Source organism: Lissotriton vulgaris, unplaced genomic scaffold, assembly GCF_964263255.1.
Source record: "Lissotriton vulgaris unplaced genomic scaffold, aLisVul1.2 SCAFFOLD_690, whole genome shotgun sequence".
Taxonomy (NCBI): domain Eukaryota; kingdom Metazoa; phylum Chordata; class Amphibia; order Caudata; family Salamandridae; genus Lissotriton; species Lissotriton vulgaris.
This window is the reverse complement of record NW_028248208.1, coordinates 878520-896657: the sequence shown is the minus strand read 5'-3', so window position 1 is coordinate 896657 and position 18138 is coordinate 878520. Positions and strand designations below refer to the sequence as shown.

At 46.8% G+C, this 18138-nt stretch overlaps 1 protein-coding gene across 1 annotated transcript in view; it reads left to right on the top strand.

Moving 5' to 3' along the window:
• The window catches only part of LOC147664883 (uncharacterized), a 44045-nt gene that overhangs the window by 14130 nt on the left and 11777 nt on the right, over positions 1 to 18138 (top strand). Inside the window, exon 3 of the mRNA XM_086949925.1 lies at positions 16209 to 16292. The gene's annotated coding sequence lies outside the window, so the exon portion shown is untranslated. The remainder of the gene's footprint in view (positions 1 to 16208; positions 16293 to 18138) is intronic.

Here is an 18138-nt window from a genome sequence, read left to right as displayed (position 1 = left end):
AAATTTGTTTCGAATTTATTGCCCGATCTGAGCAATAAGTTAAAGAATTCGGAAAGTGCATGGGCCGTTTCTACTTCGGCTCAGATATTGGCTACGGCACAATATTATGAGAACAGAGAGAAAGAGGAGAACGACCGTGCTGACAAAAAGACGAAGGAACTGAAAACTAAAGTGTTGCTTCAGCAAGCGTATCCTCCACGATCGAATCAGAATAATTTGCAACAGAATAGATCGCAGCCGCAATCGAACAGATCCCAAACTCGTAATGACTCCTCCTCCCAAAGATCCTCGTTAGGGTACAATCAATGTGCTTATTGTAGACAGGAGGGACACATTAAATTCAATTGCCCTGTTTTGAATGAACGTAACAATGGTAACTCATCTAGAGGAGGTCGTGGTGGTTCGCAGCAGGCATCACGTGGTAGAGGTCGTGGTGCTCAGAATGATCGCTCAGATAACTCATCTAATTCTAATAATTGTTTCGATCAACGTGGATCATCGCAAGGACGATCTGCGCAGTACAATGTAGACGATTATTACGTCGATCAGGGAACTGACGACAGTAATTACTAGGACAGCCATAGACAAGGAGAGGGAGTGGTATCAGTTCCGGTTGATCAGAGAGGGCCTTACGTCGCAGTCGCTACATCGGGCGTCGTTGAGCCTTTTCTGTTGGACACTGGTGCAGCGAAAAGTTCTATCATGCATTCGAAACTCCCTGGCGCACCTTTGTCTGGCTTAACAAATGTTTCCGTTGGATTCTCTGGCACCCCTGTTAGCAATCCAGTTTCGCGCCCTTTGCCCCTTAAAATTGGGCCACGTGAGCTAGAAGCTCCGTTGATTTTGACTACGGGTTGTGGTGAAAATCTTTTGGGCCTGGATTTGCTTAAACGTTTGTACGCGACTTTGTATTGTTCTCCCGCGGGTGTAAAGCTTACGTTAGGAGAGAGGGTTGTCTCTCCTATGTATCTGTCCCTCGATAAGCTCCCACCGGAATTGAGTTCTCTTCCTGCGTCTTTGTGGGCAACGGGTCCAAATGACGTGGGCCTACTTGATATCTCCCCTTATGTTGTACAGTTGAAATCCAATGTGCGACTGCCACGTATTCCCCAATATCGTATCTCCCTTGATGGTGAACGAGCACTGTTAGCGATCATCTATGATTTGATCGAGAAAGATGTTATTGAGGAGACTCGGGGAAACGTGTGCAACAGCCCTGTGCTGCCCATTCTTAAACGTACTGATCCTTCAAAACCGCCTGTTTATCGCTTTGTTATCGATTTACGGGAGGTGAATAAAATTGTGGTTCCTCAATTTCCCGTTGTGCCTGACATCACGGCGCTACTGACTCTGATTCCAGCTTCTGCATCATGGTTTTCGGTGATTGACTTGAAAAATGCGTTTTTCAGCATCCCGATTGCCGAGGAGAGCAGGGACCTTTTCGGTTTCTCTCTTGGTGGACGCAGCTTCCGGTTCAAACGCGCTCCTCAGGGCTACTGTGAAAGTCCATCTATTTACAGCCAAGCCTTGAAGGGTCAACTGGATGCGTTTAGGTTGCCGGTTGGTGCGGCCTTAATCCAATACGTCGACGACTTATTGGTGGCTGCTGATACTCAGGACATTTGCAAAATTGCTACAGTGTCGTTGCTGCAACATCTCTGTGAGTTGAATCATAAGGTGTCCCCTTCTAAACTCCAATATTGTTGTCAAGAAGTAACCTATCTAGGTCACTTATTGTCAAAGGAGGGAAGAAGGTTGACCCCAGAGAGAATTGCAGCAATTGCGCGAATGGCTGTGCCAAAAACCCAAAGAGATGTGCGTGCCTTTCTAGGTATCACGTCGTACTGCAGGCAATGGATTCCTAATTTTTCATTGCTAGCGAAACCATTGGTGGCTCTTACGTGCAAGGATGTTTCAACTCCTTTACCATGGACGGAAGAATGTCAGAAAAGTTTTTCTGAACTGCGTGATTCATTGTGTTCGGCTCCTGTGTTAGGTACCCCTGACTACAGTAAGCCGTTTACGTTATATGTTCACGAGAGGGAAGGTTGTGCTTTGAGTGTCTTAACGCAACCTTTTGGTGGTAAGCAACGTCCATGTGCATATTTTTCCTCGACCTTGGACCCGGTAGCTAGAGCATTGCCGAGTTGTTTACGAGCAACAGCGGCAGCCGCGGTCTCCATCCGACAATCAGCAGGATTGGTCATGGATAATATGCTTACGGTGATGGTTCCGCATGCAGTCGATACTCTTTTGAATCGAACGAAAACTCAGCACTTGACGAGTGCGAGGTTGTCTGGGTACGAGTTGACGCTGTTGGCAAGCCACATTCAGATAAAACGTTGTAATGTTCTGAACCCGGCAACTTTGTTACCAATGAGCACAGAGTCAGATGAAGTAGCAGAACATGATTGCTACTTGAGGACAGAGGAGGAAACAAAAGGTCGAGTGGACCTTAAAAACACCCCATTGGAAGATCCGGATGGTACACTGTATGTGGATGGGTCTTGTTTTAAGTTGCCGAATGGTGATGTGACTACTGCTTATGCTGTCGTAACGTTGAATACTGTTGTTGAGACTGCGAGGTTGAATCAGAATTCTGCCCAAGCTGCAGAATTGATTGCTCTCACTAGAGCATGTGTGTTAGCGAAAGGGAAACGTGTGAATGTGTTTACCGACAGCCAATACGCATTTGGCGTCGCTCACAGTTTTGGACGATTGTGGAGAGAGAGAGGTTTCTTGACGTCGCACGGTACGAAGATTCAGCATGGCCAGCTTGTGAATGATCTTTTGGATGCATTGACGTTGCCTAAACAAGTAGCGATTGTTAAATGTAGTGCGCATCGTAAGGTGACGGATGATGTTGGTCGTGGTAATGCGTTTGCGGATGAGACTGCTAAGGAGACTGCCCGGAACCTTAGCACTCGGATGTATGTGACGAGTTCGGTTAGGTGGCCTACAGAATCGAGTATGTGTGAGGACACTATCGAAAGTGTGAAAGAAATTCAGAATGAGGCCACCGAGACTGAAAAGACGAAGTGGAAAGAAAGCACGGGAAAGTTGGATGCGAATGGTTGTTGGATTGATTTGTCGGATCAGAAAAGATGGTTGTTGCCTGATGCGTATGTGCTGGCCGTTGTGACAATGGCGCATGGGTTAGCACATATTAGCGTGAAAGGTATTTGTAAATTGTTGTCTCCGGTGTGGAAGAATGATGGCATTACGAAATGTGCTGAACGTCTGGTGAAGAATTGTATGGTGTGTATGATGTACAATCCTGGCAAAGGAACCCCAACTCCTCCTGGCAGTTTTGCTCCCCCTTCATGTCCCTTTGAGGTGATTCAATTGGACTTCATCCATATGGAGCGATGCAATAACCTGAAATACGTTTTAGTTGTGGTTTGCGCATTCTCCCGATGGATCGAGGCCTATCCTCTCAAAGACAATACTGCTTTGTCTACTGCGAAAATCCTACTGAAGGAATATTTCCCTCGGTATGGAATGCCTAGAGTCGTGTGGTCAGATAACGGAAGTGAGTTTGTGGGTAGTGTGATGAAGAGTGTGTGTAAGGGCCTTGGAATTAATCAGAAATTCCACAGCGCCAATCATCCCCAGTCAGCTGGATTGGTTGAAGGGTACAACGGCACCCTCAAACTAAAGTTAGCGAAGATTCAGGCAACGACTGGTCTTTCGTGGCCTGACGCTTTACCTTTAGCATTACTGTCAACTAGGGCGACTGTACACTCCCGAGTAGGGCTTAGTCCCTATGAAATAGTGTTCGGCCGTCCTGCGAATGTGTGGGGGGTTCCTAGGCCAGGAATGTTCTGTGATCTTGAGTACCCAATGTTGATCGATTATCTACATGACTTGACTGCTAAACTGAGGTTAATTCACCAACAGGTTTACGACGCATTGCCGACGCAGACGGAGGGTCCAGGCCACCAGCTCCAGCCCGGAGATTGGGTGGTGACAAGAAATTTTTCACCCAAGAATAACCTGGACCCGAGGTTTACCGGACCCTATCAAGTGCTCCTGGCCACGAGGACTGCCGTTCGTCTCGAGGGACGTAAGAATTGGGTGGATGCCACTCATACCAAAAGAGTCCCCATCCCTTTGCCGGCAGACCCGTGGGTAAGGAGAGGCATTGCATCAACTGAAACAGAAACATTGCCGGCGTTTGTACCTTTCAGCGACGCACAGCCTGTTGGAGAATCCTCAGCGCAGCAGAAAGACACTGTTGAACAATTAGCATCAAAAGACTCAAGACCAGAACACTCAACTGATCAGCAGGACGTTGTCTCTTCAACGGATCCTTTGTTTGACGAGCAGACACGTCCTGGGAAAACCCGATACTTTTTGCGATCTCGCACTAAAGACTAATAAAAAGATCCTGTTTTTTTCTGTATTGACAACTGCATTATCCCGTTTTCCGTGATCAGTTTTGAATATTCATATTACTGTAATTATTTTGTACATATATTGAGCTTCATTCCTTATACTTTTGCTTTTACAGCTGAGAGACTTTGTTTTTGCATATACATATTGTGCATTAAAGGCCGTAGGGCCGCGCGCGTACTTCCTTCTGGATAGTAGGTCTTGACGCTAGGTTAAAGGCCGTCGGTTCCTGGGAACTCCTAGCGATTGACTATTGCTACACAGAACGAAGTGCGTCAAGAAACGTTGCGGACGGTCATAGGGAATGGCATTCTCGAAGCTGAATGATTTGGAGGGAGCTCAGGTTCACAGATTCAAGCTGCAGCAACTCAGTCGTACCAAATGTTTTATATTCCAACTGTTTGTATTGTTCTTGACTGCTTCTGCATTATTGGCGGGTGGGGTGTATTATACGATGTCTTACTTCTTGCCTTCTGCTACACCTACTCCTACTCCTGACCCTAAACTTACCTCTACTGTTTCTCCCCATTCCTTTCATATGTTACCGGAACACGAGCAGGCTAGACGTGTAGAATTCCGCAACAATTCCTTTATTCAGCTCCTTCATCAGCATCAGTTAGTGGTTAACACTACTAATTGTTGGGTGTGTGGGTTGATGCCACATACTACGGATAAGGGAATTCCATATCTGGTGTTACCGTATAGTTCCCAAGGGTCAGCTCGAGCATTTCAAACAATGTTTCGAAGCGCACTGGGTTTCCACCCCATTCGAGAACCACGTTCCCCCTACTCTGGTCCTACCTAGTATCAAAAACCTTTGTCGATAGCAATAGAGGATTTAGATAGTGATATCTATGATCCCTCGCTTATTCCCGAAGAAGAGGTACAGGCCTATAGGGTCCTAAGTAGAGGTGAATATAGTGCGTTCACTAGCGAAAAGCAGCTTAAAAGCTCGCCTCCGATATGGGTCGTACCCCACACTGGTAATTTTTGTCTCATGGGTCGTGGCCGAAGATCGCAAGCCCGACTTGGAGCAAGTGCTTGCACTGAAAATTACATTCTGCCAATGTTCTCGTCCCCTGTGTTTCTGGCTGCCAAGGGTACATACTTTATCTGCTATGATCGTGCATATGCATGGTTGCCCGCTGACTTCATGGGCTCATGCTTCATTGCAAATTTGTTGCCTCCGACGTTCACTGTAGATGCCGATTATCATAAGACTAGAGTTGTACGAGGCGTAATTAGCGAAGAGGATACTGCCGGTCAAGAGGCAGGAGACTTTTTCAAGGGTTTCCTCCCGTTTTGGGGACCTATGGTCAATAGTAGGAACCTGAGACAGTTGACTCGAGTGGTAGAATCGACAGCTAATATTACTGCCAGTGCCCTTGGTAATATCACCACAGAACTTCAGGCGGATAGACTTATGATGTTACAAAACCGTATGGTTTTAGATGTTATCTTAGCAGATCGAGGTGGGGTATGTAAGGTGATCCATTCGAGCTGCTGCATTTTCATTCCAGATAACGCTCCTACTGTCTATCAAGCCATCTCGAGGTTGCATAAGATCTCCGAATCCATACACGTGGATGTAGGGGATTGGACGCTACTTGGGTGGTTTTGGGGCCTGATGTCGACTTGGGGTTGGAAGATTCTGATGATCATCGGAGTCGTTGTAGTGTTCCTGTTCACGTGTTGCCTTTGTGTGCAGTGTGGTCCTGCCTTATGTGGCCTCTGTGCTACAACGTGTATAAGACAACCACCTGTTACCAAGGGGACTCGGTTGGACAGAGCTATGCTACAACAACATCTCGATGGTTTGATGAATATCGAATATGATTCCGACTAGTGCTTGCCTACATGAGGGCAAAAGGAGCGTCTGAGGTTCCGTGACAATTGTAAGTGGTGTTTTCGACTCGTACGAATATGGTCGAGTCTGGTATCTATGAACTGCAAATGACGAGTTTAGTAAGTGTGCGCAGTTTCGCTGTGCTAACTTAAACCGTTCATTTGTTATGTGGGTTTTTCATCTGTACCCACGGGTTCCATCTTAGATACGGCATCCATTTTGTCTCTTGCCCTCAAGTAGCCAGCGAACGGACGTTGTCCGCTTCGCGACCCTGGGACTCCCAAGATATTTGCGGAAGACGAGGGGGATGCTACTGTAAAGCAGATGGCGCCGCTCGAGGCTCATCTTGCCGCATGGACTTATTGTCTCAGCCGTGCATCTCATTAGGCACGTCCCTTTGATGCCTGTATCTCGTGTTTCCCGATACCTCCCCTTTTACACCCTTTCCAATCTCCCCACTGTCTCCGTCTTCCTCTACACCTGTCCTTGTTCCCATTTCGATCTGTTTTACTGCTGATTGGAATTCGCTAATGGTGGGAAGATGGGTTTTTACAGTTGGGAACCACCAAATGTTTCCGCACTTATGTTCCGGACCTTATGTGTTTCAAAGTGACCAAAGCGACCCCTCTGGGGATGATGGTGGGAACCGGGTTGTAAACCTTTGTGTACCATGTTGTCTTATGGGTGAAAACTGTATAAAAGGAGCGATCCACAGAACCAATTTGAAGCAGTCTCCCCAAGTTGCACGTGGTGTACTTGTCGTGACTTCTGTGTTCCCTGCAGCAAATAAACCTTGAATCTTTGACGCCGAAGGAAGTGTCCCGTGTCTCTGTGATTCGTACGCCGGAGCAGGTTACCCACGAAGGTTTCAGGTGTTGTGCCCTGGCACCGCTGGGTCTTAAAGAACCCAGTCCTTCAGAAGCATGAAAGATTTGGAAACACAATATTCTGTAATAGAAAGTGATATGTTGGAATGCGTTTGGGGTGTCGGCAAGTGTAAGCCATATCTCTTGAAAAGAAAATTTAGCTTGAGGACCGATCACAGACCTCTCATTGCTATTTTGTCTAGGATCCAAATTAAGATCCTAAGCCAGATTATCTATCAAATTATTGGAGTTTTAGTGTGCTTCATATTACAGGAGGAAAGAACATTAGAGTGGACTTCTGTCTTGGTTACCATTAGATTTGTGTTCAGTAGATTTACAGGAATAAATTGCGGCATGTATCATTGCATAAGTTGAAGAATTGGTCATTTGTTCCAATTTAATGGAATTGTGTGATCGGTTGAGGGAGGATACTGTATTGACCAAGGTCATGAATTTTGGGAAATTTGGTGGGCAGAGGGAAAAAACTTTGGAGAATTCTTTGCAATCTTATTGCAAGGTGGCGGATGAGTTATCTTTGCAAGGAGGATTGTTGGTAAGAGGTGATAAGTTAATTCCCCCAGGATGTTTCCACCAAAAGATTTTGGAGACAGCTCCTGTAGGCCATCTGGGTATGAGTGCCACTAAGCGTAGGATAAGAAATGATTTCTGGTGCCCTGGAGTGGATGTGGAGGTAGAAGGATTAGTGAGAAATTGTGCACCATGCTGTTTGAGTGATAAACATTTGGTGACCTCTGTGCCTACTGCTATGCCTGTATCATGTCCTGGTAAGGTGTGGCAGAGAGTTGTGGTTGATTTTTTTTTTCCCGACCCTTTTCATGTATTACCTTCCAATATGAGGCACTTCGTTGTCATGATGGATCATCTTTCCAGGCGGGTGGAAGTACGTGGTATAGCCGAACCCAACACAAACTCTGTGATTCCTTTTGGTTGTGAAGTGTTTGCTAAAGAAGGGACTCCCGAGGAGCAGCTCACTGACAATGGAGTTCAATTTACTTCTTCCACCATGACAGAGATTTTAGGCAAATGTGGAGTGAAACATTTACGCACACCATTGTACCACCCTCAGGCCAACTAGAAGTGGAGAGATTCAACAGGTTTCTAGTGGAGTGTATCCGGAGCGCGGTGACATCTAGAGTTGACTGTGAAGTAACTACCAGATATTTAGGGAGGGATTATAGCTGTACACCTCACTTGATCTCTGGTAAAGCACCTTTTACACTCATGACGTGGAGAAAAGAGGTGTCCCCTGTGTATCCCTCATTTGATCTCTGGTAAAGCAACTTTTAAACTCATGATTTGGAGAAAAGAGGTGTCCTCGTTGTGTCCCTATTTCGATCTCTGGTAAAGCACCTTTTACACTCATGAGGGGGAGGAAAGAGGTGTCCTCATTGTGTCCTTTTTGAAGATGGAGGTGATGGATCAAGGATGTGATGAATGTCTACAGCAAGTGATGATGCCGGGAAATTGAGTGACAAACAGTGTTGCTCGGTGTCAAAGGGACGTGAGGTGTAAGGAAAAATATGTCCAGGAGGTCAAAATCGCAATGATTGATTTGGCACGTGTCAGGAAGACACCATTTTGCTAAGAAATGCATCTTCAAAATCTAGAGATCCTGTTAGAGTTATCGAGGTTAGAGGCAATGCTGTTCGTGGTTCGAATGGACAATGTTGAAATATGACAAGAGTGGCTAGAAATGGAAAATGTGAGAATGAAAGTGAAAGTGAAAACCATGTAAGTGACAGACAAGTGTCTGTTGCAGGGAATGGTGCAGAGTTCTTGGTTAAGAAGGAGTTCTCGTGTTATCAAAGTGCCTAAAAGATACGCTCCTCTTTCTTGAGTGGCATCTGGTTAGTTTTTCATATTTACCTTGGGTATTGCTTTTTTCTGGTTCTCTGGGTTGATTTATTGTCCTGTTTTGTGTGTTGTAGTGTCACTGTGGTTCTGTGTGTGTGTATGTCTGTGTGTGGTGTTAAAAAGGGGCAAAGATGTGTAGCCTCTGCAGATAGGATGCCTTTACTGTTTATTGTTATATGATGTAATATGGCAGTGTACAGACATTGGTCATGTTGTGTTCTGTTATGGAATTTTGTTATGTGATGCTTTGAATAGTGTTACAGATGCAAGGATCCGCTGGGCCTTCTACAGCTGTGTAACAACTGGCTCTTCTGGGACTTCTCAGATCTCTACCCCCACTCCGCCCCCCACCTTGTGGATTGGCGTTATTTCCACGTGGTTTCTACCCCTCTGTTCTGGGGGTTCTTGCCTGTCCTCCCCATGGCCTCCGCATGTTTGCCGCCACTGACCCATACAGTGAACAGTGGTGGGAAGGTAGAGTATATTTGTTTGCGAGTTCCACAAAGTTCCTTAGTTTTCCACCTGTTACCCACTCCATAGCACTATCATACCCTTTCTCTCCAACAACCTAGACCAATATCCCTCATGCGAGAGATGTAGTAATGCCGACAGTGTAAGGTACTTCGCACACGGAACCCTCATTTGTGTTCGCTGCAAGACCCAGGCCCATTGAAATTGCAGGATGTCCAGCAAAAGACCAGATATTTAACTCTTGGTTGAGCATCAGGGCTAATCAATCTGGCCCACAGCATGGTACTGGCGTAGAGAAAGTGTACGCCAGTCTCTATCACGCCCCTCTCCCCCATCGACAATGTCATCAGTAAGCTGCCCATTTCAGGTGCGCCGCCAGGCAATAAAGCTCCAAGTCAGGGACCGCTAACCCACCTCCATCAGTGGGGAGCCGTGGTTTGATTAATGCCAGTCTACGACGTCCTGTGCCTTATATGAGGTATATCAATAGGCTGTTAATCTCCCAAAAGATGGATTTTGTGAGCCAATTTGGGCGAGCTGCAAAGTAATGAAAGAGACTGTAAAGGAAAACCACCTTCACACTATCACCCTGCCTGCAACTGATAGAGGAAGTATTAGACAGAAATTTATGGATGTCTGCAAACATCAGTGCCAGTTGAAGATTGCTCAAGATCGGCCAAGTTGTAGTAAATATGAATGCCCAGGAAGCATAATGTGACTGGTTCCGAGCAGAGATCCTCCCCCATTTCTGGCAGAATAGTGGCTGGTGTCAGAGCATGTATCGGGAATGCATTTGACTTATCCCAATTCACCTGGACTCTCGACGTCTGGCTAAAATCATCCAAAGCTCTAAATGCGTGATCCACATTTGCGTGTTCCCCACGCCGGTACACTTATAGATCCTCTCCATATAGGATTGGTGTCACTACAACGCAGGCTTTTACAACGCCTGCCGTTACAACGCGGTTTTTACATCGCATACCACTACAACGCATAGTGCTTTTAAGCGCTGGATAGTGATTTATTTAATTTACTATTCCAACTCCAGTCCCCGTGGATAGTAGGGAAGGTGTTGGATAGTAAATTAAATATATTCCCTATCCTAGAGCGCCCCCCAGCGCAATGCGTTGTAATGGTTTGCGTTGTAATGGTTGCGTTGTAATGGTAGTGCGTTGTAATAAATGCGTTGTAAGTGATGTTCCCCATATAGGGGGATATAAATGGGGTGGTCGTCAATCACTATTCCTCGATAATGATGGTTGGTGCAGAGTGTCAGGGCCAGGGTCTCAACAGCCAAGGCAAACGGCACTGGCGACAGCGGGCAACCCTGTGTGGCAATGGCCTCTACCCTACAGGGTGCTGATATCACACCCCATTTCGGACCGGAGACATCAGGGGCACATATAGCAGACGTGTCCAGGTGAGGAAGCCATTCCCCAGTCCCATACTGGCCAGAGTAGCATCAAGAAAGTCTCAGCTCCGATAGTCACATGCTGTCTCTGTGTCAGTGTTGATCACTAGTGCTCTAGGATAGTCCACTAATGGGGTATGGAGCATAAGCGAATGTGAGGGATCAAACTGCGTTTAGGTATAAAACCCATTTGATCCGTGTGAATAAGATCACCTGTATGGTTGTCCAGTCACCAACAATTTACTAAGTAGTTTATAATCAACATTTAATATGGAGAGCAGTCTATAGGATGGTATCTTATCACTCTACCCTTTTTGTGGAGTGGAACAAACAGGGACTTTCCCTTCATTGGTGGTAGTTCCCCCACTGTTTTTGCTGCATTATACAGTGTAGTCAAGATTGGGGGAAGCGAGTTTGCACAAGATGAATAAAATTCCAGGGTCAAGCCATCTGAGCCTGGTACCTTGCCCAGGGCTTTAATCAACCCATATCTTCCTGGATTGGGATATCACATCCTAGGGATGCAGCCGCTACCGGTGACATTGCTTCGTACTTGCAGATAGAACATAATCCTACACTGGCTGGATTGGGTCCACATCAGAGCACCCATAGATGTTAGAATAATAGACAGCAAAGGCCGTATTAATCGCGGCATACCTGTAAACAAGGTTACCTTCCCCTTGTTTTGCATCTGCAGTATTTGGGGACACTGTCTATCAGGATTGGCCAGCCATACTAGTAATCTGCCGGATTTATAATATTCTATGTGTGCCCTAGTTTTTTATATGCTCGATAATCGTATGCCAGGAGTCGCTCCACTAGTTTGAGGAGTTTTTCCCTTTCTGCTCTCAGTGTGTCATGCAGCACCTGTGCTCCCTCCGTTGGTAGATCCGGTTTTATTAAGAGGTGCTCCAAGTGTTTGATCTAAGTATGAAGCTGGGACCGAGTCCCTACTACTGCTGAGATGCTGCAACCACGTAGCACTAGTTTGAATGCCTCCCACTACGCTATTGTAGAAGTTGGACCTGTATTCTCCATAAAGTAATTACTGATCACGTTCCCTAGGGTAGATCTGAAGACTGGGTCATCAGCTTCGCAGTATTGAGCTTGCATGTCGCAGTGCGGGGTCTGGACAACGCCCAGGCCAGAATCCGTAATAACGGGTGGTGGTCACAGTATTTTTCACCAGACATTCGACCCTTCTTGCTCTCGCATGTACGCTAGCCGAGCATAAGAAAGTATTAAAGTATACTGATAGCTTGTGCGTACCCAAGTAATAAGAATTGAAGAGTTAAGGTTCTCCAGGTATCAACAAATCCTCAATTGTTAATCCAACATCGAAATGCGTGGGCAGTTTATGTAGTGGGGATGTGGGCTAAAGTGACACCAGCCATGCAGTTAAAATCTCCTCAAAGTAACACAGAGTAATGATGTATTTGGGTGACAAGATAGTTTGGGAGAATAGGAATGATAGTTTGGCCCACATTGGGGAAATAAATGTTCACTAAGTCTATGTCTTTACCATCCAGTTTGCCTGCTAATATCACATAGTGACCTTCTCAGTCTATGATCTCGATCTGTGAGAGAAATAGGGAAGGAAGGATACAAACCAGCACCCCCCACCAAAGGCGGAGTTTATGGTGGCAAAGAATTCCCCCACATCGCTTCTGCAGCTCCCCCACTTCACCTCCAGCAAACATATCTCCGTCAGTCACACCACAGCTCTCCATTGGACGGACCACAGCTGCGTTCACTTTTTCTACAAAAAGCCCACAACCCACAACCATCCTCAACCTACTATGCGAAGAAACTGGAACAAAATCACCATCGACCAGATCTCCTCATCGCTTCTTCAAAACCCCCCTGCCCACTCTTCGAACACCAACCAAGCAGCCATTAACCTCACTCAATGGTGAACCAACAGCGCCGACAACCTAGCACCCCTGAGAAAAGGTCAAATCAAACTAGGCAACAAAAACGCCCCCTGGTTCAACAATGATCTTAAGAAATCCAAGAAACTCTGTCGCTCCCTTGAGAAGGCATGGAAAAAAGACCCAAACACCAGTACCAGGGACGCCTTCAAAAACGCCACTCGCATACACCACCAACTGATCCGGACTGCCAAGAAAGCCGCCTTCAAAGACCGACTCAACAACAACGCCCACAACAGCAAGGAATTATTCAACATCGTCAAAGAGTTTACCAACCCCGCTGCCAACTCTAACGACATCACTCCCTCCCAAGCCCTTTGTGACTCCTTAGCTTCGTTCTTCCACGACAAAATCGCAGACATCCACAACAGCTTCAACAACCAACCCGGAGACCAACCCACCCAACCTTCCGCCGTACCTTCACCCCCCTTGAACATCCTTAATGACTGGAACCCAATCTCCACTGAGGACACCATCCGCCTGATGAACTCCATCCACTCAGGATCCCCCACAGACCCATGCCCTCACCACATCTTCAACAAAGCTGACTCCATCATAGCACCACACCTCCGAGACGTCATCAACTGCACCCTTAACTCCGCCACCTTCCCGGAAAGCTGGAAACACGCCGAACTAAGCGCCCTTCTGAAAAAACCCACAGCGGACCCCACCGAACTCAAAAACTACCGCCCCATCTCGCTCCTTCCATTCCCGGCCAAAGTAATCAAGAAAGCTGTCAACAACCAGCTCGCCGCCTTCCTCGAAACCAACAAATCCCTCGACTCCTCACAATCTGGCTTCCGAGCCAAACACAGCACTGAGACCGCACTCATCGCAGCAACAGACGAAATTCGAACTCTACTGGACAATGGAGACACAGTCGCCCTCATCCTCCTCGACCTCTCCGCAGCCTTTGACACAGTTTGTCATAGCACCTTAATACAACGCCTTAGAAACACCGGAATCCAAGGAAAAGCACTGGAATGGATCACCATGTTCCTTTCCGGAAGAACTCAGAGAGTCCGCCTTCCACCATTCAAGTCAGAGGCCACTGAAGTCATCTGCGGCGTGCCACAAGGATCTTCACTCAGTCCCACCCTCTTCAACGTATACATGAGCCCCCTCGCGGCCATCGCACGCCAACATAACCTCAACATCATCTCCTACGCTGATGACACTCAACTGATCCTCTCACTCACCAAAGACCCTAACACCGCCAAAACAAACCTACATGAAGGAATGAAAGAAGTAGCCGATTGGATGAAGCACAGCCGTCTGAAACTGAATTCCGACAAAACAGAAGTCCTTATCTTAGGAACCTCCCCCTCTGCCTGGGACGACTCCTGGTGGCCAGAGTCCCTTGGAAAAGCCCCCATCCCGACAGACCACGCACGGAACCTGGGCGTCATCCTGGACTCCTCACTCTCGATGACCAGACAAGTCAACGCCGTCTCATCATCGTGCTTCAACATTCTTCGCATGCTCAAAAAAACTTTTCGCTGGATCCCCACCGAAACTAGAAAAACGGTCACCCACGCACTGGTTACAAGCCGCCTGGACTACGGAAACACCCTATACGCCGGCACCGCCGCAAAACTCCAGAAAAATCTCCAACGCATCCAGAACGCATCAGCTAGACTCATACTAGACATCCCGCGTAACGACCATATTTCTGGTCACCTGAAAAACCTCCACTGGCCCCCCGTCAATAAGAGGATAACATTCCGCCTCCTAACCCACGCACACAAAGCACTCTACGAACTTGGACCCGAATGCCTCAACACACGACTTTCCTTCTACACCCCCCCCCCCGCCAGCTACGCTCCTCCAACCAAGCCCTTGCTGCTGTACCTCGCATCAACAAAACCACCATGGGAGGAAGATCCTTCTCCTACCTGGCGGCTAAAACCTGGAACTCACTTCCCACCCACCTTCGCCTCACTCAGAACCACGTAGCATTCAGAAAGCAACTTAAAACATGGATATTCGACAAGTAACTCCCCACCCTTCTACAAGCGCCTTGAGACCCTCTGGGTATGTAGCGCGCTATACAAATTAACTGAATTGAATTGAATTGAATTTGAGGTATCTGTGAGGGATGATGCAGATACATCACCTGCGGTCCCTGTGCCCACCCACAGTTGTTGTTTCAGTCGTACCCAATTGGTGCGTTCCGGATCTGTGGCAGAATGATATGCTTCCTGTGAGAGCTGATGCGCCAAATGAGATATTTCCATCTTTGGAAGTCTCAGTTCGCCTGAAGTAGCGGCTTGGAGTTTGGACATGGCAAGTCCGCGTGTCTCACCTTGCCAAAAGTATGTTTTAATGGCTGCGTCTATTAGGCCTAGTTCTGATGCTGGGACCAGTATAGGCAGCATGCTGAAAATGTAGTTAAACCTTGGGCTACCTCCATGTTCATAGTTTGGACTCGTCCCCACAGCGACAATTGCGGTTTGATCCATTTAGTGAAATCCGTGTGCATTTGATCAATCAGTGCAGTCATATTGTCTTTGATCATCATTGGAAACTTGGTGGTAATCAATACTCATAATATTTAATCTTTGTGGCGATTTACCAAAATGGATGTGCATGGAGGGCTTCCCTCATTGTATAGACCATCAAGGGTAAGACTTCACTTATGGTTCTGTTCATTCTGTACCTGGAAAGTGCTGTACAGTCTGATATGGTGAACGTCGGTGCTGGCAGCGAACGTTCTGGAGAGGGTAAAGTAAGAAACATGTTGTCTGCATACAGCCTAATTTTCAGGTCTCCGGCTATGATTTCAGTTTCCCAAATGTCTTCTGAGGAGCATATGCTGAATGTGAGGGGTTCTAAGGTTAACAGAAAGAATGCCACAACCATTGGGCTTCTTTCCCTCTTTCAGCTCTTCTCCACTTCTTTTCTAGTCTGCCATCTGTTTGTTCTCATCCAAATGCACACTTCACATTATGTGTTGTATGCATGCTCAGAATTTAGATTTTCCTAAGTTTAAAGATTCAGAAAGTCTCAACTATTATGCATTTCATTCCTAGCTTTATCAGCATCCACGTTAAACGCAGTTATAAAAAGACTGCTCTTCCCAGAGCCCATTGGAATGCAAGACTACAGAAAACCACACCTGGTGCACCGTCATGACACACTAGATCTCATATTTAATCCTCCCATGCATGCAACAAGTCCTCTTCTCTAAAAAGGAGCATTGAAAACAAGATTCATTGGCTTTTCTGTTTTCAGTTTCTAAATTGTGGTTTTTTCAGTGTTATTCAAACTTTTAAAACATTTTTTACTTATTTTTATGCTCTGTAAAAAATTACAGGGCTAGTGAGTTTATTTCCTTCTCTTGCTTGTCCCTTTTGTCATTTCTAATTTCCATCTATCTTCTCCTAACAATTTTTTTGAATTTGCTCTTTCAGGTCATGTTTCAGTGTTTTGCTCACCTCCAAACCTTCCCATCGATCTCTTTCCAGCAGTCTAGTCCCAGGATGTGCAGGATGGAGGTACGTTTGCATCTCATTATCTCATAAATATTTGATTGCATTTTTTATTCTTGTAAAACATCAACAAGAGCAAACTCTTTGAGCGATACAGGTTGCAGGGAACATCAATGACATAATATATGTGGCATATGTAGAACACATCCTGGTTAGGAAGCATTGCCAGTTACATCACTGTGAGAGCAAGATCTACTAACTCCTTCCATTCTTTGGACGTACTGGTAACGTCCATGGTTGTGGCGCTCCGGTGCCAAATGTAACCGTTACGCCCAAGGCCCACTATTTTGGAATCCCTCTGCTGCAAACAGCAGAGGAATTTCCTTTTTTTCTTGGGAGCTGGTGATGAGCTTACCCAGCTGCCGAGGCACTTTTCTTTCAGTGTACTGACGAGCAGCGTGCATGGCGTGCTGACGCCACTACAGTGAAAGTGAAATAAGCTGATAGGTTCATTTCACTTTCACTGCCTACATGCTCCTGGGGCTATCCTAGTCCACCGAGCACGTAGGCAGGCAGGAGAGGTATCATTGGAAAGGGGAGAATCTAGTGGATCTCTGCTTGGGGATCGCCACAGGATGGCTTTTTATTTAACTTAGTGGTAGGGGCTGCCCTAAATGGGCATTATACTGCCCCCAGCTGTCGAAAAATGATCAGTCTTTCTGCTCCCCTCACCCTGGGGGACAGAAAGGCCACTAGGCACCAGGAATTATAATTTTTTATTTTTTAATAATGGAGAGGTGGGGGCTGCCCACAATGGGCATGTCTATGCCCCCACCCCAAACACAACAGGGACAGCCCCCCCTGGGAGGTAAATAAGGGTTATTACCTACGATCAGCCCCCCAGGGGAGCAGAAAGCCCACTAGATGCCAGGGATTTTTTTTCCTCTCTGAAAGAGAAGTGGGGGCTTCCCAGAATGGGCATGCTAATATCTCTATACCCCAAAACAAAAGGGACAGTCTTTCTGTCTCTCCCCGGGGCAGGAAGGGGTTATTACCACTGATCTCTGCCCCTCTGTGGGGGGAGGGGGGGGTGAGTCCACTAGACACCAGGGATTTTAAGAAAAGGGATTGGAGCTACCCACAATGGGCAAAGCCATGCCCCCATTCACAATTATAAAAATAGAAGTCTTTCTGCCCCTCCTCAGGTTCAATTGAGGGTACTAGCCCCCGATCTGCCCCCAGAGTGGCAGAAAGCCCACTAGGCCCCAGGGATTTCTTGTTTTCAATATGTGTGCCAATGACCCCACCTCCAAACAAAAAAATCAGACAGTCTTTCTGCCTGCCTTGAGGGGGCAGATGCGGGTAATTGCCCTCGATTTCTCCCCAGAGGCAGTAAGCCTATTAGACATCAGGATTTTTTTTAATAAAAGATGGCTGCGATGCAAATACCCCCTCCCCCAAAGGGGCAATATCCCCTGATCTGCTCCCTGGAGAGCAGAAAGCCCACTATGAACCAGAGAAATGTTTATGGGCTTAGGCAGGGTTGGTCCCTTTTTTGTGAACACATTTTTGCTGCTTCTGCCCTCCCCCCCACCACCCTCTTAGGGGCAGATCAGCAATATTTGTAGGCTAATCTGCTGAAAACCTTTAGACAGTAGCTTCTGTGTATGTGAACTGGAGTGCGGATGATGGTCCGTTTTTACTGGCATTTGGCTGACTGTGTGTGAACCTGCATTTTGCTGGTAAAGTGTGTGGCCTGCGCTTAGGTGGCAGTGTGTGTGGACTAGTGCTTGGCTGGCAGTGTGCGTGTACTGTCGCTTGGCTATCGGTCTGCATGGCTGGACCATGTCTTGCGATTTGTATGTGGACTTTCACTTTGCTGGTGGATGTTGTGTTGCTGGCGGTACATGGA